Below are 20,447 nucleotides of genomic sequence, written 5' to 3' on the forward strand. Positions count from 1 at the left end.
GATTAGTGAAATTCTGTCAGATCATTGTTAGGATTGTGTATCACATCATGCGGATGGCAAGATGGAGCACATTCACGGTAAACTTCCTCTTAACGCCCATACTTTTGACCGAGGTGTCTCAACTGTTAAACTTTCCTTTATTTCTAAAATAGTCGAAAAAATTATTGCAAATAAATGATATGGTCATATAAGCAGATATGTACAGGTTTGTTTTTTTAGAATTTCTGTACTGTTCCCTCGTATATCGCGGGGTTTACGTTCCAGACCCCCCGCGAAAAAGTGAGAGTCCGCGAAGTAGCGACCATATATTTATTTTATTATTTATATTGTTTTATATTTATTTTTATTAATTATACTGTTGTATATGTATTTTAGGGCGGCACAGTGGAAAAGTGGTTAGCACTGATGCCTCACAGCAAGAAGGTCACCGCAAGAAGGTCACCGGTTCGAATCCATGGGCCGGCTGCCCTTTCTGTGTGGAGTTTGCATGTTCTCCCTGTGTCTGCGTGGGTTCTCTCCAGGTACTCCGGCTTCCTCCCACCATCCAAAGACATGCTGGTTAGGTTAATTGGTGATTCTAAATTGGCCGTAGGTGTGCGTGTGAGTGTGAATGGTTGTCTGTCTCTGTGTGTGGCCCTGCGATGGACTGGCGACCTGTCCAGGGTGTACCCCTGCCTCTCGCCCGATGACAGCTGGGATAGGCTCCAGCAGACCCCCGTGACCCTTAACAGGACTAAACGGGTATAGAAAATTAATGAATGAATGAATATGTATTTTAAACTGCAAATGTACTCTACGTAGTAGTATTTTTTATTTTTTTCATTTAATACGTGTTTTAACCGATTAGTGTTTTTTATTTTTTTTTTGGATAGAAAATTCTTATTTTACTGCAAAAATAATTAAAGCAATTAGTGTGTAAAAATTCATATATTCATTTACAAGCTCTAACACAAGCGGCCATTACCTGTCTACTGTTATGGATGGTATTATAGTACCACCTATTGGTTGTTCGGTAGTAGTGCACTTGACGTAAAGCCACGCAGTTTCCCAGTCTGCTTTGCGCTTTGTCGATGTTTTTGTCTTGGTTTTTGTGATTCACTTACCTTAAAAGTAGCAGTGAAGCTAATGACTCCTGTCTCTTCGTTATTACACCTTTACACCAAACATCGACCTGTAATATTTTTTTTCTTTTAATATGTGTTTTAATTGATTTTTAATTTTTAATTTTTTACTTTGAACCTTTGTTGGATATTTTTATTTTGTACTTTTTTAAATTTTTAGGAAAGAAAATGCTTATTTTGCCGCAGAAACAATTAAAATAATAAATATATTAAAATAAAAAAAAATAATGACCGTATTTTCCCGCGATATATCTAAATTCTCGCGATATAACATTAGATATGTATGAATTAAAAACCCGCGAAGTAGCGAGTCTGCGAAAAGTGAACCGTGAAGTGGCGAGGGACGACTGTATTGTAGCCCACAATAGATGAATGAGGATTAGCAGTGCACTATGGGAGTTGGTGCTTCTGGAAGTTTGGACCTTGTTAAAGGCTGAGCATTCTGCATGACTGTGGTAGTGAGGCAAAACACTGGCCTCAACATTAGCAATTGTGTGTGTTTGTGTGTGTGTACACAGTTGAATGAATCAAAGCATTGTTGACAGTGAGTAACTGATGAGTCTGATGGACTGTGCTCCGGCGTGAGAAAGCATCCCCCAAAACTGTGTAGTGTTTGACTTACCCTCTGATACATTTCTGTCATATCTATATATTTGGGCAATATAACCTGATATAACCCCTCTACAAGTTAAAGATTCAAACATGTGTATCTCATGAATCATCAGTGCCACATTCATGCATCAGTCAATCACACTGCGCACAAGGCATGTGGAACCTAAACCAGGGCGGCTGTGTGACAGTACGACGGAAGCATAGTCCTACCCAATCCATGGATCACCACCAACTCCTTCAAGTGTCAAACTGATTTTCCCCACTTAGCGACACACCTGCTGAGAACCAACTCTGGTAATTGGCAGTTCTGTTTTGCGGAATATGAAGACAAGAAAATCCAGTAACCATAGTTACATGTATTTCAGGGGGCAGAGTGGGCGTCTGCTGGTATCGCCACATCTATCACCACCGCCTTCTTCTGCTCTTTGTCTACCACCACTATGTCCGGTTGGTTAGCCAGGACCTGTTTGTCAGTCTGGAAGCTGAAGTCCCACAGCACCTTGGCCCTGTTGTTCTCAGCCACCTTCTGTGGTGCGGCCCATTGGGATTTGGGTACTTCTATTCCATACTGGGTACAGATGTTCCTGTACACTATTCCAGGCACTTGGTTGTGTCGCTGCATGTACGCTAACCCGGCTAGCATCTTACACCCTGCTATTATGTGCTGGACTGACTCAGGGGCATCTTTGCATAGTCTGCACCTGGGATCTGATCTACTTTTGTAGATCTTGGCCTCTATGGCTCTTGTTCCTAGGGCCTGTTCTTGTGCTGCCATGATCAGTGCCTCTGTGCTGTCTCTGAGTCCAGCCTTTTCCAGCCATTGGTAGGTCTTCTGGATATCAGCCACTTCTTCAATTTGGCGGTGGTACGTGCTGTGTAGGGGCTTGTCCCTCCAGGTGATCTGCTCCTCTTCCTCTGCACTCTTCTCGGATTTCAGTTGCCTGAGACATTCACTTAGCAGTTCGTCCTTTGTGGTCATCTTTCTGATGTACTCTTGGATTTTTGATGTTTCATCCTGGATAGTGGCCTTGATGCTCACTAGTCCTCGGCCTCCCTCTTTCCGCTTAGTGTATAGTCTCAGGGTGCTGGATTTGGGGTGAAACCCTCCGTGCATGGTGAGGAGCTTTCTTGTCTTGATGTCTGTGGCTTCTGTCTCCTCCTTTGGCCAGCTTATGATCCCAGCGGGGTATCTGATGACTGGTATTGCATACATGTTGATGGCTTGGATCTTGTTCCTGCCATTTAGCTGACTTTTCAGGACCTGCCTCACTCTCTGGAGGTATTTGATTGTGGTTGACTTCCTTGCAGCTTCCTCACGGTTTCCATTAGCCTGTGGGATACCAAGGTACTTGTAGCTGTCTTGGATATCACCTATGTTGCCCTCTGGTAGGTTGACCCCTTCAGTTCTGATCATCTTGCCTCTCTTTGAGACCATCCAGCCACACTTGTCCAATCCGAATGACATCCCTATGTCGTTGCTGTAGATCCTGGTGGTGTGGATCAGTGAGTCGATTTCTCTCTCATTCCTGGCGTACAGCTTGATGTCATCCATGTAGAGCAGGTGGCTAATTGTTGCTCCACTTCGGAACTGGTACCCGTAACCACTCTTTGTGATGATCTGACTGAGGGGATTCAGGCCTATGCAGAACAGCAGTGGTGATAGTGCATCTCCTTGGTATATGCCGCATTTGATGTTGACTTGGGCAATTGGCTTTGAGTTGGTCTCTAGGGTTGTCTTCCACATTCCCATCGAGTTCTGGATGAAGGCCCTTAGGTTCCTGTTGATCTTATACAGTTCCAGACATTCCAGTATCCGTGTGTGGCATTGAGTCGTAAGCTTTCTTGTAGTCGATCCAGGCGGTGCACAGGTTGGTCTGTCTGCTCTTACAGTCTCGGGCGACTGTTCTATCGACCAGTAACTGGTGCTTGGCTCCTCTGGTGTTGCTACCAATTCCCTTCTGAGTCCTGCTCATGTATTGAGCTACGTGCTTACTCATCTTAGCCTCAATGATGCCTGACAGGGCCTTCCATGTTCAATTCAATTCAATTTTTTATTTATATAGCGTCAATAACAATACAAATCGTCTCAAGACGCTTTACAAAGACCCGGCCTGAAACCCCCAGAGCAAGCCTGAAGGCAACGGTGGCAAGGAAAAACTCCCTTTTAACAGGAAGAAACCTTGAGCAGAACCCAGCTCATATGGAGGGACCCATCTGCCTAAGGCCAGCCGGGTACAGACAGAAGAAAGAGAGAAGAGAACAGCAAAGAGAGAAGAGAAGAGAACAGCAAAGAGACAGTTTATTGGCCGGTAGTTGGATGGGATAGGCCCCTTCTGGGAGTCCTTCAGGATTAGGACTGTCCTGCCCTGGGTTAGCCACTCTGGGTGGGACCCATCCCTTAGCAGCTGGTTCATCTGTGATGCTAGGCGCTCATGGAGTGCTGTTAGCTTCTTCAGCCAGTAGGCATGGATCATATCGGGCCCTGGTGCTGTCCAGCTCTTCATCTTTGACACTCTTTCTTGGATGTCTGCCATTGAGATGGTTACTGGTTCTTGTTCTGGGAGGATGCTGTGGTCTGCTCTTAGGTCCACTAGCCATTGGGCATCTGAGTTGTGTGATGCCTCTTTTTCCCATATACCCTTCCAGTATTCTTCCACCTCAGCTCTTGGTGGGTCTGACCGGTTGTTATTTCCTCCCTGCCACTGAGAATACACCTTGACTGGTTCAGTGGAGAACAGCTTGTTTATTCTCCTGGCCTCTGCCTCCTTGGTGTATCTCTTCAACCGGGTGGCCAGCGCTGTTAGTCTCTGTTTGGCAGTTTCGAGTGCTTCAGGTATGGAGGTATGGAGAGCTTAGTGTTCTTCCTGTACTTCCTATTCACCATGTTGCCTTTCTGCAGTTCTGTTAGCTGGCTAACTTCTCGTATCTCGTACCGTATCTTGGCCTCTAACCGTATTCTCCATGGTGGATGCTGCCTGTTATGGTTTGAGCCCATCTTGTAGCCAAGCATTTCTAGGATTACTGTTGCTGTACTGTGTATCAGCTTATTGGTCTCAGTGATGGTTCCCGTAGCAATTGTTGTTAGTGCAGCATTCACATCCACTAGTAGATCTTCTGAAGGTACTTTACAAGTCAGCTTCGGTATTCGTCAGGGGTTCCAGGTTTCTAATTGTGCCATGATCTTCATTCTCAGGTCAGCAGCTCTTGCACTGAGGCTGGTATCTGTTGGGGCTTGGTACCCAATCTCTGATTATGGGGGTGATGGTGGCATCCCCCCGCTGACCTGTCGTCCTGGCGCCCCCTTGCCGTAGCATTGTTGTTGTATCTCATCAATCTCTAGTTGTGATAGGAGTTTTCGATTGCGGATGTTGGAACACTGGGCTAACAGCTGTTTCGTTGTTAGCCTTGATTGTGGGTTTCGAAGTGACCATTGGTCCCACATTCGCTGCATGTATCCCTTCTCTCTAGGGTTGCTCGTATAGTAGCATTCCAACAGTTCTGTGTTTTCCACCCTTGTCCATCTATGTCTTGTTCCAGTAGCCCATTTCTCATCAGGTTGCCCTGGTTCCCTAGCACCTGACGCGGACCTTGTTGACCCGGGCGACGTCTGAGCCAGTGTGACTCTATCATTTGTCTGTACTCTCATGTTCCTGAGGTAGGCCTGATACATTAAGGATCTTGCCCAAGGATCCTCACTGGATGCAGTTGTGTTTATTTAAAATCCTCCTCCTTACATGCAAGGCCCTTAAAGGCCTAGCTCCATCATATCTTAAAGACCTCATTGTACCATATCGTCCCAACAGATCACTTCGATCTCTAAGTGCAGGCCTACTTGTGGTTCCTAGAATTTCAAAAAGTAGAATGGGAGGTTGAGCTTTAAGCTATCAGGCTCCTCTCCTGTGGAACCAGATCCCAGTTTGGAGGCAGACACCCTCTCCACTTTTAAGGTTAGGCTTAAGAGTTTCCTTTTTGATAAAGCTTATAATTAAGGCTGGACTGAACCATCCCTTAGTTATGCTGCAATAGGCCTAGGCTGCTGAGGGACGATGCACATGTTCTCTACTCTCTTCTAATATGTGAAGAAAATCGAGTTGATGTCGAGTAGTCTATGGCGTCACACATAAAAACACAGTAAAAAGTAATGCTTTGCAAGCCATGAAATCTACGTTCTTGGCCTGAACTGTAGCATTTCACACAAAAGAAGCTATGGGGGCTTTTCTGCAAGATAACTGAAGCTAATGTTGGCCATAGACCATGTCAACACCATAAACACCATCAGTCTGACACTTGCGGCTCTCGCTCGACAAAAAGAAAAAAAAAGTTTAGATAGTTTATCAATACTGTGTGCAGCAAGTATGTATAGCATATATAAATCAGTGTTAAAAAGATAATGAAATGTAGCTGCGTTAAAAAAAAAAACACAAAAAAACTCCGAAGCCTGTGTATAGCTGCTAAAGGTCTAATAACTTTAGACAATACATTCAAATATTCACCAGCAAACTGTGCAGACTCCTTCAATTTTGTTTTGGACAGGGTCCATTACTCCAGCACCACCATTAGTCCAAGGCTTCCACTTGACTTGGAATGATTAGAAAAAAACAAGTATGTTTACCTGTCCAATTTGTAGTGGATATGGATTCATTTTTACAACAAGAAATCCCAGTTTAAAGATAAGCACATTACACTAAAATGATTTAAATCACAGAACATAATACCCGTAGTTGTGTATTACATAAAACTGCACAACTGTTAAAAGAAGGCATTCATTATAACTTTCCGTGTCTACACAAATCAGCAAAGCAACATGACATGTATAATGAGACATTTTGTACATCAGTAGCATTATGTAACCATGTCCATTCTAAAGCTGTTACTCTGGCCTGTTTGCCTTTACCCTGGAAGAAAGTAAGCAAGTCTAATTCTGTCATTTCTCTTTCCAAGTGGCTATAAAATCCAGTGGTGCTAGTAGCCATGTGCTGAATGGAATCTGTTTGCTGAGTATTTTTATATTGCATAACCATTCTGACCCTTCGTTCTGTCACTAGCTTGCCCTGCCCTCTGTCCCAAAGCCTAGCCCAGCGTGATTTGGGTCAGGGAAAAGGTGAAAAAACATAATCACAGTCATTCACACCTCAGGCTAATTTCTGTCCAAACACTCCGTGTGTGGGAGGAAAGAGCCCAAAGAGGACACCCACACAGACACACTCTTCACAGTGAGACAGTATTTCATAATCTTATAACAAAAGCCATAACTGCCTGTCCTTATTACACGTCTAAACAAATATATCTTGTGACATTTCGTGAGTGAACCACACTGCTGACTCCTCGTTCAGGCTTGGGAGTGAACTCCAGCACTTGTCTAGATCTCGACTTGATCACCACCCTGCTTAGTTTTAGATGTAACAGCTGCAGAGGGGAGTGTGATGTCAAGTCAAAGTATGAATCAAATATTAAACAAATTCATTGATAAAATTACCAAAGCAGCACACTGGAAGAAAGGACAGTTAAAGCTGCTTGGTGCTGATGGCATGACTCACAGATGCCTCACAAAAAAACAAAACAAAAAACAAATAAGCTATTCTGAAACTATCAAAGTGCCCTCTTTTACTTTGCCTGTGTGGACATCACACTGCTTTCATGGTGTGTCAAACATTCATGCATTACATGTCATTTGCTACTGTTCCACTGAAACTGAAACATTCTTTTTTTGCTTCTGATTTCACAGCTGGGCTGTGCATGTTACAGTCAGCTGTGCCCTTTAGCATGGCTTGTGCTTTTTCTGCCTCTACAATAGGGCACTGTCTCTGCCTCTGATTTGTGAATGTGTCACGGTGTGCATATGCCCAGTCCAGTGACATACACTGCTTGTAGCTGCGCACACATCCATTCAGACAGAAAGAATAACATGTAACTTCAGTACCTTTACACAGGCACACACTGACACACACTCAATACAATGCTCTTAAATGCCCTGCCACACATTAAGGACTGCTGTTAACAAATAGTCACTTTAACAGACATCATCATAACATTTTGGACTTGCCCCACTTTTCCAACAATGACATTCTTACTCACACAGAGTGAAGCCATAGCTCACCAAAACCATAAAGGGATATTTTACTTACTCCTCTTGAAGATAACAACCAGCCTTTAAGGCTCAATCTCTTTGCCAGAGAAGTAAATTAGAGCAATTAGAAAAATTACATAAACTATAATCACAGTTAGATCTTACCCCATAAATGGCAATGTATGCAACCATCCAGGCTAAAAATCAGCCCCTTCACTGACATACGGGTTGCTAAATACTGCAGACTCCAACTGGCTGTCAAGCACAGAGACTCCCATGGTGGAGCGTATACTACGCTATGACCTTCTCCTCCGCCTCTTCCTCCTCTTGTTGGTAAACACAGCCGCCTGGAGCAGCAGCAGTCTGCCATGTGACCTTACACACACACACACGCACGCATGCACCCACACTCACACACACGCACACACCACCTCACCCACACACACACACTCAAGATTTATTAGATTTGTGAGAAAAATAAAATATAGTAATCATTTATATATTATAGACTGTGTCATATAGTTTATTGGGATTGTGAGAGCTAAGTGGTATGAGGCTCTTTTTTCAAGCAGTTTACTGTGGTGGTTTGTGAGATATAAACATGTAGTCGTTGTAGCGCCCCCTACAGCCTGAATTTCACAAAACTTGGCATGATTGTACGTATTACAATGACGGTTGCTAATGTTTCTGTGTCACCTGTACCTGGGCGTCCACACAATATCTTACACATTGTGTATCCCAAATTTCATGAAGTTAGCTATTGCAGTTTTTGAGATATTGAAATGTTGCGTGTATAGCGCCCCCTGGAGACAAAGGGTCACAAACGTTGGGGTGCTTGTACAGAATCATATTATTATCAATGATATGAAGTTTGATTAAAGGTGCAGTAGGCAAGTCTTATAAAACTAACTTTCTGTCATATTTGCTGAAACTGACCCTATGTTCAAGTATAATTGCATAAAGCAGGTCATTTTTAAAAAAATTCGGCTCCTCTGGCCCCACCTAGAGCCTGTAGCGCGATTTGCAAGACATCCAACGCTCCACATTCAGATGCACCAATCAAGTCCAGGGGTGTATCTAACAGAATGTCAATCACTGCTCATGGACACGCATTTCATAGCGCCCTCCACCACCTTGACCTCGCCGTGGGCGCGTAGAAGGAGCCGGGATGTAATCCTCGTCTGAGGCCTGTGCCTCAGCTTCACTCTCAAACGTCTAACCACATCAACAGGTAGCGGTCATATATCTACCACATAGCAAATTGATAAATCTAAACAATGAATGCTTCTAACTGTTATTGATAGCAAACATCACCGATGTAGGCTACTTTCAGAAACATCCTAACCTTGGTTTTGTCCTAAAGTTGACTATTGCTAAATATTTTGACCTAAAGTATAACGACTGTATCGTTGTACTTTAGGTCAAATTATTTAGCAATAACGAAGGGTATTATAAAAACTACGTCGGTGTGTTCCATGCTAGTTTGTTTACTCACTCTCTCTCGGTTCTCTGCTCGTGCACAGTATTTCAGGGCCAATATGCACGCGCTCTATCGTGCACAGCTCTCCCTTGTGGGGGGAGGGGCTTGGGAGACCGTTTTGGGCTTTACCGGAAAGTGGGGAGGGACTGAGAAGTTGTCGATGTTCAGATTTTTTGGCTAAGTCCTGGATCTTTCCAATCCTGCCTACTGCACCTTTAAGTTTGGGTATATACTTCACAATATATTAGCTTTGGAGTTATACTGTGCCACGCCATAAAAAGTAATTAGCCATTAACTTTGTATTTAATAACCCTGCTAAACTTCTTTTGAGAACTTTTCATCATCTTTGTCCATAAATGATACATCCCAAGTTTGGTGAGAATTGGATGAACGGGCTAGGAGGAGTTGATTTTGATTTGAGGTGAAATATTTTCAAAATGGCGGAATTAGAAGGTCACTCTCCTGTCTCGCTTCGGCATGTCTAACGTGCGGTAACATTGGGTAAGTTAGCTTGTATTTCTGTCATAAATTATGGCTCTGTGTTAGACTAGTGCCTTTACTGTGAAATTCTCTGCAACACCAGTCCTTTAGGTTGACATTGTGTCATTTTTATCTTCAGGTAAAGCAGTTGGTACGCAAAACTTTCCTGAGCTTAAGGAAAGATAAATGCACTGGCCGCCATCTTAGTCATCTCACTTGGTTGTACCAACTAGTTGACTAGTTGACTGCTGTGCAATGACGCTTTAAGCAGGAAGTCAACTAGTCATCGATCACGTGACAACAACAACATGGACACCTCTGAGAAGACAGGTGAGGAGCCCAGTGGGTCATTGCAGAAAATTTAGCAGTGGTTCATCAAGTGTGTGGAAATATTTCATTAAAGATGAAGCCCACTCTACCATGACATGTAGAATATGTAAGTCAGTCCGGAAATACAACAAATGTACAATTCACACTCATCAAAAAGGCTTCCGCTAATGCTAGCAGAGGAACGGTCCAAATTCTCTCAACGGCAGTCAATTAACAACTTCATCTGCTGTAACAGAGAGAAGGAGGCCAAAGGTTTGTTGGTGAATGTCATTGTCTAAAGTTATTAGACCTTTAGCTGCTATACACGGAAAAGTTTGTTTGTTTGTTCGTTCTTCGCCCGCTTCTCCGGGTCCGGGTCGCAGGGGGAGCAGCTTCAGCAGCTTCAGCAGGGAAGTCCAGACAGCCTTCTCCACAGCCACTTCCACCAGCTCCTCTGGAGGAATCCCCAGGAATTTCCAAGGCCAGACGAGAGATATAATCCCTCCATCGTGTCCTGGGTCGGCCTGAGATCTCTTTCAGGTGGGATATGCCCGAAACACCTCTCCCAGGAGGCATCCAGGAGGCATCCTTACCAGAAGCCCTAGCTACCTCAACTGACTCCTCTCAACATGGAGGAGCAGCGGTTCTACTCTGAGCTCCTCCTGTGTGTCTGACCTCCTTACGCTATCTCTAAATCAGAGCCCGGCCACCCTAGAAAGGAAACTCATTTCCTTTGTAGATCCACCGGTAAATTGAGAGCTTCGCCTTTTGGTTTAGCTCGCTCTTTAAGCACCTGCATCATTGCAGAGCCGCTCCGATTTGCCTGTTGATCTCTCGCTCCATCCTACCGTCAGTCTTGAACAAGCCCCCGAGATACTTGCACTCCTCCACTTGAGGCAAGACCTCCTCCCCAACCCAGAGTGGGCAATCCACCCTTTTCTGCGAACCACCTAAGCAAGAGCTGGAGATCGTTGTTCGATGAAGCTCGGATGACCACATCATCTGCAAAAAGCAGGGACGAGATCCTCCGATCACCGAATCCAACACTTTCCCCCACACGACTGTCCCTGGAAATTCTGTCCATAAAAGTTATGAACAGAATGGTGACAAAGGGCAGCCCTGGCGGAATCCAACCCTCAAAGGGAACAGGTTTGACTTACTACCAGCTACATGGACCAAACTTGCACTCCTTTTGTACATGGACTGAAAGGCCCTTAGCGAAAGGCCATCCTCCCGGAGCACCCCCGACAGGATGCCTCTGGGGACATGGTCATAAGCCTTCTCCACAAAACACATGTGGACTGGTTAAGCAAACTCCCATTTCCCCTCTAGGACCCTAGTGAAGGAAAAGAGCTGGTACATGGTTCCACGTCCGGAACGAAAACCGCATTGTTCCTCCTCGATCTGAGGTTCACCGATCGACCAGACCCTCTTTTCCAGCACCCTTGCATAGACCTTGTGATCGCCCTATAGTTGGAACACACCCAAAGATGCGGACCACCACCCTTGTCTGCCACTCCAAAGGCACTGCAATGTCCATCCAATGTTGCAGAGGCGTGTCAGCCAGAACAGCCCTACAACATCCAGAGCCTTAAAGGGGAATTACCGTTTTTTACAACCTGGACCTTATTTCTGGCATAAAATACGATTGTTTACTCACCCATACAACTTTGGTGTCATTTGGAGTCTTTCGGACAAAATTTAATTCCGCGTATATCCATATAGTGGGAGTGACTGGGGCACTGCAACACAGCCTAACGCATTATCTGCCGCGAAACTCATTCATTTCACCAATATTTTGTTATGATACACTAGTGCTATTCACTAGTGCTAGTTACCTGTTATCTATTCCTGGACGTGCAGTGGTTTGTTGTTCTTTGGCCAGCTTTTCCTCTCTCTGCCTCCACATCCTCCTTTCAACAAGCTCCTCGTATATTCTGCCTCAAAACGGTAAGGACGTCCATCATAAACAAAGTCGTCATCCACAACCTCAGAACTGGAAAAATATTCAGCCATGTTGCAAAAAACTAGCAGTAGCAAATTACAGGTTAACAAGCCGCACGGGATGTGTGCGGTGCTCAGAGATGACATCATCCAGGTCAGAGGTTAGCAGGTCTATCTACAGACCCTGGATGATGATAACAGGTAACTCCGGACTCAACGGGGAATAGCACTAGCGGCAGATCATGCGTTATTTAGAGGCTGCGTTGCGGTGCCCCAGTCACTCCCACTATATGGATATACGCTGTTGAAGAAAAAAAACAATCCAAGTCTAGTTCCAAGTTTGCTGAAGTGGTGCAAGTTTATTGGAGTTCCAGGTCATGGTGAGCCTACCAACACAGAGTGGGTCAGAGACCGGAGACTGACCCTGACAAAAGGACAAAGGAGTGACACTCAGGTAGTATGATCAAGGCTCTGATCAGCAGGGGAGAGGAGACGGGAAGGGTAGACAAAGGAGTATGATCAGGAAACTCTGATCGGCAGGGGAGCAGAGACAGGAGAGATCAACATATGGCTGGAATTGCCCCAGACGTGTCAAGGCCAATGTCCCTTCAAAGACAATTTAAGTTTTCTCCTCAAAGTATTGCTCCCACCGCCTGACGATATCCCCCAGTTGATGAGTAGCTCCCGGCCCGCCCCCACCGAAAATGGTGTGAGTGAGTTGATGTTCCGCCCCCATGAGGTGTTGGATGGTTTGCCAGAACCTCCTCGGAGCCGATCGAACATTTTCTCCCATAGCCTCACCGAACTCCTCCCACACCCCAGTTTTTGCCACAGCGTGATTCTTCAGCCTGATGGCTCCCCTCACCTCTGGTGTCCACCAGCGAGTTCGGGGATATCGCCGCAACCAGCACTAGCGACCTTGCGACTGCAACTCACAACAGTGGATGGAAGCCCATTTGGAAAAGGCTTTGGAGATATATCACTTTTTTTTATCCTCGCTACATTATCCTCTCTTACAACACACTGTGAAGTACTATTAAACGCTATTGATGGTGCCGATTTCTTATAGGCTAAACATATCTGCAGCACACGGTATTGATAAGCACATATGCAGTTCTGTTGTGTTCTATTAGTTGACATTTTTGCAGTGGTTGTAGCACGTGTTTGTGAGAGCCGCATATTAGAAGTGTCAGATTGACGGTGTTTATAGTGTTGATGCGGGCTACGGCCAAAAGTAGCCTTGTTCAAGCTTCAATTACCTTGCAGAAAAGCTTCTGTGGCTTCTTTTTACAATATGTATTCAGGCCACCAAAAAACAGCACTCATTCACTGTGACATTGTTTCGATAAGCTTCTGCAATGTCACAAGATTTATTTCCATCCAGTGTTGCATTCATTTTTTGCGCAGTGATCCTACTGAATGACCAGGTTATTCCATCAATGGATTTTTTTCCTGCCCTGATGGCACAGGCATTTTCCAAGATGACACGGGGCTTAAATTGTGAAAGAGTGGTTCAGGGAGCATGAGACATCATTTTCACAGTTAGATCTCTTATATGGACATCAGAGCAGTAGTGCTGTGGAAGACCCTTACATGTGCTTGGACTGCACACTGACTGAGATGTATTCATAACTGCTACTAGCATTCTGGATGTACTGTCCATACAACATCATGCACTGGGGTAAGTAACTATAATAACAAATTCGGAATAACGCCACAACTCGGACAGCTAAGGCTAAAGACGGAGGAAATGTGCAGCAGTGAATATATGTTTAAAGACTCAAAGCTCAGGTGAGAGGCAGTGAGAGAAGCTAAACAATTGTATGCTAAGAAAGTACAACAGTAATTCTCAGCTAAACCCATCTGGTAGGGGTCTGTGCCTCGCCACAGCTGTCAACCTTAGCAGCACCCATTTCCATCAGCACAAGGACATCTCTCCCCAAGGAGACACACAGACCTTATACAAAGCACCAGGGCCAGAGTCTGTCCATCAGATGTGCACAGAACCATCGCCAGAGCACTCAAGTCCCAAACACAGCTCATTCTCACTGGAGTGTCTTTTAGGGGAGACCATCCCAGACAGACCTGTGTCTGCCTCGGTTCTCTCCACGTACTTCCTCCCACCATCCAAAAACATGCTCGTCAGGTTAATTGGTGATTCTAAATTGGCCGTAGGTGTGAGTGTGAATGGTTGTCTGTCTCTCTCATAGACTGTATAATTATGGATGGCGGAACTCCTCCTCAATAATGAAGCCAAAGCAAGTAGAGCTCCCCCTGGTGACTCGCTGCAAATCATTTGGTCATAAGCTCCACATACTCTATGTTAGTGGATGGGACTTGGGCAGAGCTAAAATATTAAAATACACATCAAACACTTTTTTCTAGAATGCCTTTTAGGTTAATATAATGTTGATGCATGTTCAAGAGAATATAAAGTATGTTCCACTCTGACTTTCTCATGTGCATTGTGTTGAATATAGAACTGCACACACAGTTTAACGCAGCTAAAGCGGTGGAGTTTCTTTGCTCTATGGACCAGCCTCACAGTGTAGAGCCTGAAGCTGATTATTTGTACTCATGCTGCTTTTGCACAAAATGTATAAATCCACATCTAAGTGAGTGGTTGTACTTTGCAGCTTTAATAGTACTAAATTGTGATATGTAGTGAAATCACCAATCGCAAAGATTTTTACTGTTCCGTGTAGTCTTGTGTTTGAGCACTAATGTTTGTCCTCCAACCAAAACTCTACCCTGTCCCTAAAAAAAACCTTAGCACCATTCCAGAAAAAGTTGCCCCCTGGCCACCAGATCCTGTGGGCTTGGAAGAATTGTTGTGTTTTCCAGTTATGAACACCTCTTCTTCATATGAAGGGGGAATGTTATATAACATGTAATGTAAAACTTCATATTTATCTTGTTCCAAAGGACAAGCATTTAAATCTTTATTAGACTCTAAAGGCACATGTCTCAGGAATCCAAAGAAGGTTTGGCCTTTAAAAAGAGGCTGCTTTCAATAAATACCAGATAAAATTTGATAGAAAAGTGGGTAAGTGGTTATTGTCAGCATATCTGCAGTAATGGTTAAATACTGCTGTAAAGTGATTTGACATCATTGTTAAAATGCCATGGAAAAACATATCCATTTGTATTTAAAAATAGTTTATACTGTGTGTCAGTGTGTGCATGGGACATTCTAGCAAGGGTTGTGTTTTTGTAGAAAGCATCGGGTAGTTACAGTGAGGTACAGTATAACCATTGTATTGTCAGGAAGTCACAGTGACATACACACACTGCCAATTCTAGCTGAACTTTGATCATACATGTTAACCATAAAGGGTACAATTATCTGGTATAACTATAGCCAGAACTATAATTCAGTTCTACTTGGAAAACAGCTGTCATATAGCACAGCAAATACAAAATGGGAAACATGAAATTTCTACAGACTATTATGAGTCTTTGAAGTGGAATTCAGGAGCACATTAATAATATAGTACCTTTGTGAAGCCCTTATCAGAGCCACTTGACATTCTGCAGGGTGAGCCACTTTAATGTACAATACCCAAATGGAACTGGAGAACTAAGTGGTGCTTCATTTACTGAACCTACCAGTACTTTGTTATTAGCATCTCACAATGATAAGGATGCACACAGGACACACATTTGCATTCGGAGAATAAAGATAACACTATGCTCCAGTTTCGTTTCTGCCTCTGTTACTAAATGATTTTCATATATTTTGGACTCTGATAATAATGATGTGCAATTACTGAGGACACGTGTAATTGCACATACCAAACACTCCACAAAATGTTAACATTTATCATTAAAAAAAATGTAAATTGTATAAAACTGCATGAACAGCTCCTGCAGCAGCATCTTGTACTCATCAACACAAACAGGGACTGCAAAAGTGAACAGGAAACTCCACCTGCATTTTTCTGTCTCTGCTCGCAGCAGTGGCAGGCCAACAGAGGGCACATGTGTGGCGCCTGACCGGGGGCAATCTCTAGACAGAGAGGGTGGTCCTGAGGTGTCAGACTTATTATTAGAATATGTCAAGGTAAATATAATAATTTTAAAATACTCATTGTTTAATGTATCATTCTGAGTTTACTTATGATAAAAAAACATGCGGTATGGAATGGAATTATTCATATCCCTGTTATCCAGACATTGTAATATAGAGGCATGGAAGACACATGTGAGTAGTAATCTGAATGACTTCAATCTCACCTGCCTCACTAAGGGTTTACACTTTTAACAACATATTGGACTGAGCTGGCTTATTTACTTTACTTTTTTCAATCGGACAGTTGTCTCCAGTGTAACTTTGACAACAATATGTTTCCTAGGGTTTCTCTTATTCAAGCAAGTTTCAAATCTCTAAACCTCTTAACTTGAAAACAATTATTTTATCACTTAAGAATTTAAATAAACATAGACTCTTCCAAGGTATCTCAGATAAAATGCAAGATATGGACAAAAAAAGAGTGTGGGAAACTGTCTTCCTGCAGCAGCCAGTGGAGGATATTCATTAAGCTCAGAGGTAACCACGCTGACAAACTGCCACCAGGTCACTTGAATTATGAATAAATTGAACTGCTTTTCAAATCCACATGGACAGAGTCAAATTACGACCCAGTCTGTTTCTCAGGTGACAGCCAATGAAAAAATGATTCTGATTAGGTAATGCATGTGTCGGCCTTGCTGCTGCTCATTATGAATGCGTGCACCTCCAGCAGGCTGTGAGAAGCTGAGGTGTTTCTTTGTTACAACAAAACGATAGAACCAGTTATAGTGCACTGCAAGCATTTGTTTGGGCGATAAAGATTAACTGACCAGGAATCAAATGGTAAATGGCCTTGCTTTTATATAGTGCTTTTCCACCTATTGGTACTCAAAGCGCTTTACAGTCATAGACACATCTACCCATTCGCTCACACAAGCACACACCAGTGCCATGCACTGGGAGCAACTGGGGGTTCAGTGTGTTGCTCAAGGACACTTCGGCATGTGGCACATTCCGGGGATCGAAAATATGTATGAATTTGAAAATGAAGCTGATTGAACTACCACATCTATCAAGTTTTAAGTTTTGCATCACGTCCAGAAAGATCCAACAAGACCAATTTCCAACAAGCCCTCCTTCCTGCACTACATAGTTTAACACAATGACAAACAAGGTAGCTTCTGTTGCTCTCTGTTAGGTTCAAAAGTTGTCAAAAGTACATAAGACAAGCAAAAGCTTCAGCACAGATGACTTCACTGCGATTTCCTTATTTTTTTTGGAAACGCACTGATTCCATTCTTGTTAAACAGACAACCGTCTACAGTGAATCACATATATAATACTATACATACTGTCATGTAAATACCGGTCAAGAAATACTGTAGTTGTGGCACACTGAATACAACTACAAGACAAGACACACCCAAGACAGACAAAACAACTGTAAACTTACATGGTTATCAAAACTAACATTGTGTTTTACAGTTGCTGTAGGTATACACTCAGACATGTAGTTAATTTAGTTTATGCTCCTTACCTCATTTGAAACGTTCAATTTGTCAGGATCTGCCTTTTAAACATGTCCATGAATGGATTCAGCTATTTGTCCCTTCAAATTCACACCTAAATCCACCTGAATCCCAAGGAGTGCTACTAAAACCAGCATAGTTCTGCAGTAGTTAGAGCTAGATGGAAGCCTCTCTCAGCCCCTTTGTGAGTTGACTCATTTGTCTTTCTAAAGCCCTTTGTGTGTCTCAGCTCTGTACAGCAATGCTGTGTATTCGGCCAGCACTGATCCCAGTGTGTAAGTTTGTTTGTTTAAATGGCCACTAGACTTCCTTCAATTCTTTCCCAACTTAGTTTTCCTGCCTGTGTTGGTTGGACTGGGTCAAATATAGAAACCACACAAGGTGAAGCGGAAAAAAACAGGGCAGGAAATGTATCACAATATGATTGTGCACACATTCACACTTATTTTGTACTGTCTTCCTGTATCAGATCCCAAAAACGCTTGTGATAACTTCTTCCCGTGACTGTCCAATGAAATACACAATTGCAAACTAAATAACTTTATATCATGTCATTGTTTTTTAGCATTTCTGGGAATGATATTCTATTAAGAAGGGTGTGGAGTTAGTGCATGTGTGTGTTCCTGCCTTGTTGCTGTGTGCTTGTGTGAGAGGGTCAACCCAGCCCATGTTCCACTCTAATGAGCTTGTACACATTGTTTTGTCTCTCTGGGCTTCTAAAAATGTCTGCATAAACAAGAGCCCTGACTGCACATCCTGTTGCCTGGCTGGACAAAAAGAATTGAGCTTTTATTGTCTCACACACAATTTCAGCAGGGAACAGTTAAACAGCAACTGCGAAAGGTGGAATTCAGTGTATCACTTAGAGCATGGTCAGATGGTGCTCAAAGGTGGTTGAAGGATGATTCTCTAATACAAAATGGGGTCACTTATGAAAAAAAAAACACTGAAAGTATGATATCTTCTTTACAAATCAGAAAGGCAGAGAAGTATGAAAACATAACCAAATACTGTAATTCTGCAAAAAAAATTTCTTTTAAACTGATCACTTTATCTAAATATTTTGCACATATTTGTTTCTAACAGATATTTCAAGACATTTTTCTAAATTTGTGAATTTTATTGTATTTTCTTCTCTCTGTTGTCTTCTTTCTATTTGCATGTGCTCTTTTGTTGATGACCACTATCAAACACACTCTCCGAGGCGACCCAGCTTGGGTTGATCAGGCCCCAGCTTGTGTCCAGGCAGCACTTCCTTGCCTGCGGCTCTCCTAAATTCATCCACAGCTACCTTGAGGGAACTTCTGCCGCCTCAGTGATTTCCTTGATGGCCCTTCGCTTACTGGCCCCTGTGATGCCCTGCATGTTTAGGCCCTGCAGAGAGACTGGCCCTCAAACCCTCTGCATCCCACCTCAATGGGCTCGTACCACGCTCACCACCCATTGTTCCGGCACTCCTCCACTAGCTCGGCATATCTTGTATAAGATCAACCGGAACCTAATGGCCTTCATCCAGAACTCGATGGGAATGTGGAAGACAACCCTAGAGGCTGACTCAAAGCCAACTGCCCAAGTCAACATCAAATGCGACATATACCAAGGAGATGCACTATCACCACTGGTGTTCTGCATAGGCCTGAATCCCCTCAGTCAGATCATCGCAAAGAGTGGTTACGGGTACCAGTTCCGAAGTGGAGCAACAATTAACCACCTGCTCTACATGGATGACATCGAGCTGTATGCCAGAAATCGACTAAGTCTACAGCAACGACATAGGGATGTCATTCGGATTGGACAAGTGTGGCCGGATGGTCTCAAAGAGAGGCAAGATGATCAGAACTGAAGGGGCTGACCTACCAGAGGGCAACATAGGTGATATCCAAGACAGCTACAAGTACCTTGATATCCCACAGGCTAATGGAAACCATGAGGAAGCCGCAAAGAAGTCAACCACAACCAAATACCTCCAGAGAGTAAGGCAGGTCCTGAAAAGTTAGCTGAATGGCAGGAACAAGATCCAAGCCATCAACATGTACGCAATACCAGTCATCATCGGGCGGCTGTGGCTCAGTAGGTAGAGCGGGTTGTCCACGAACCAGAGGGTTAGCGGTTCGATCCCCGGAATGTGCCACATGCCGAAGTGTCCTTGAGCAAGACACTGAACCCCCAGTTGCTCCCAGTGCGTGGCACTGGTGTGTGAATGTGTGTGTGCTTGTGTGAGCGAATGGGTAGATGTGTCTATGACTGTAAAGCGCTTTGAGTACCAATAGGTAGAAAAACGCTATATAAAAGCAAGGCCATTTACCATTTACCATCATATACCCCGCTGGGATCATAAGCTGGCCAAAGGAGGAGATAGAAGCCACAGACATCAAGACAAGAAAGCTCCTCACCATGCATGGAGGGTTGCACCCCAAATCCAGCACCCTGAGACTGTACACTAAGTGGAAAGAGGGAGGCCGAGGACTAGTGAGCATCAAGGCCACTATCCAGGATGAAACATCAAAAATCCAAGAGTACATCAGAAAAATGGCCACAAAGGATGAACTGCTAAGTGAATGTCTCAGGCAACAGAAACCTGATTGAGTGCAGAGGAAGAGGAGCAGATTACCTGGAGGGACAAGCCCCTACAGGGCTTTTTTTGTTTGTTTGTTTGTTTGTTTTTGGCTTCTGGTGATTAGACTTACAGACCACCAGATTAAAAAAAATGCTTTATTAGCTCCACTGTCAGTGTCCACAATGTTCAGCCTCAGTGCTGCTGTGCAAAGATGTGTTGGTAGCTATCACAGCCCAATAAAATCAATACAGACACATTCAGAGGTCTCAAGAGACAAAAAGGACCTTGTCCTTGTCACAGCTTACTCTGTTGGACTAGTGAGGTTGTAAATAGGAA

General features: G+C 43.7%; 1 protein-coding gene across 1 annotated transcript in view; it reads right to left on the bottom strand.

The window, feature by feature from the left end:
• Positions 1-18,518, bottom strand: part of rasgrp3 (RAS guanyl releasing protein 3 (calcium and DAG-regulated)) — a 46,160-nt gene extending 27,642 nt beyond the window's left edge. The window contains exon 1 of the mRNA XM_084561602.1: positions 17,563-18,518. The gene's annotated coding sequence lies outside the window, so the exon portion shown is untranslated. The remainder of the gene's footprint in view (positions 1-17,562) is intronic.
• Between the last annotated feature and the right edge of the window lie 1,929 nt (positions 18,519-20,447).

The sequence above is a fragment of the Chelon labrosus genome (assembly GCF_963514085.1).
Source record: "Chelon labrosus genome assembly, chromosome: 15".
In the NCBI taxonomy this organism is placed as follows: Eukaryota; Metazoa; Chordata; class Actinopteri; order Mugiliformes; family Mugilidae; genus Chelon; species Chelon labrosus.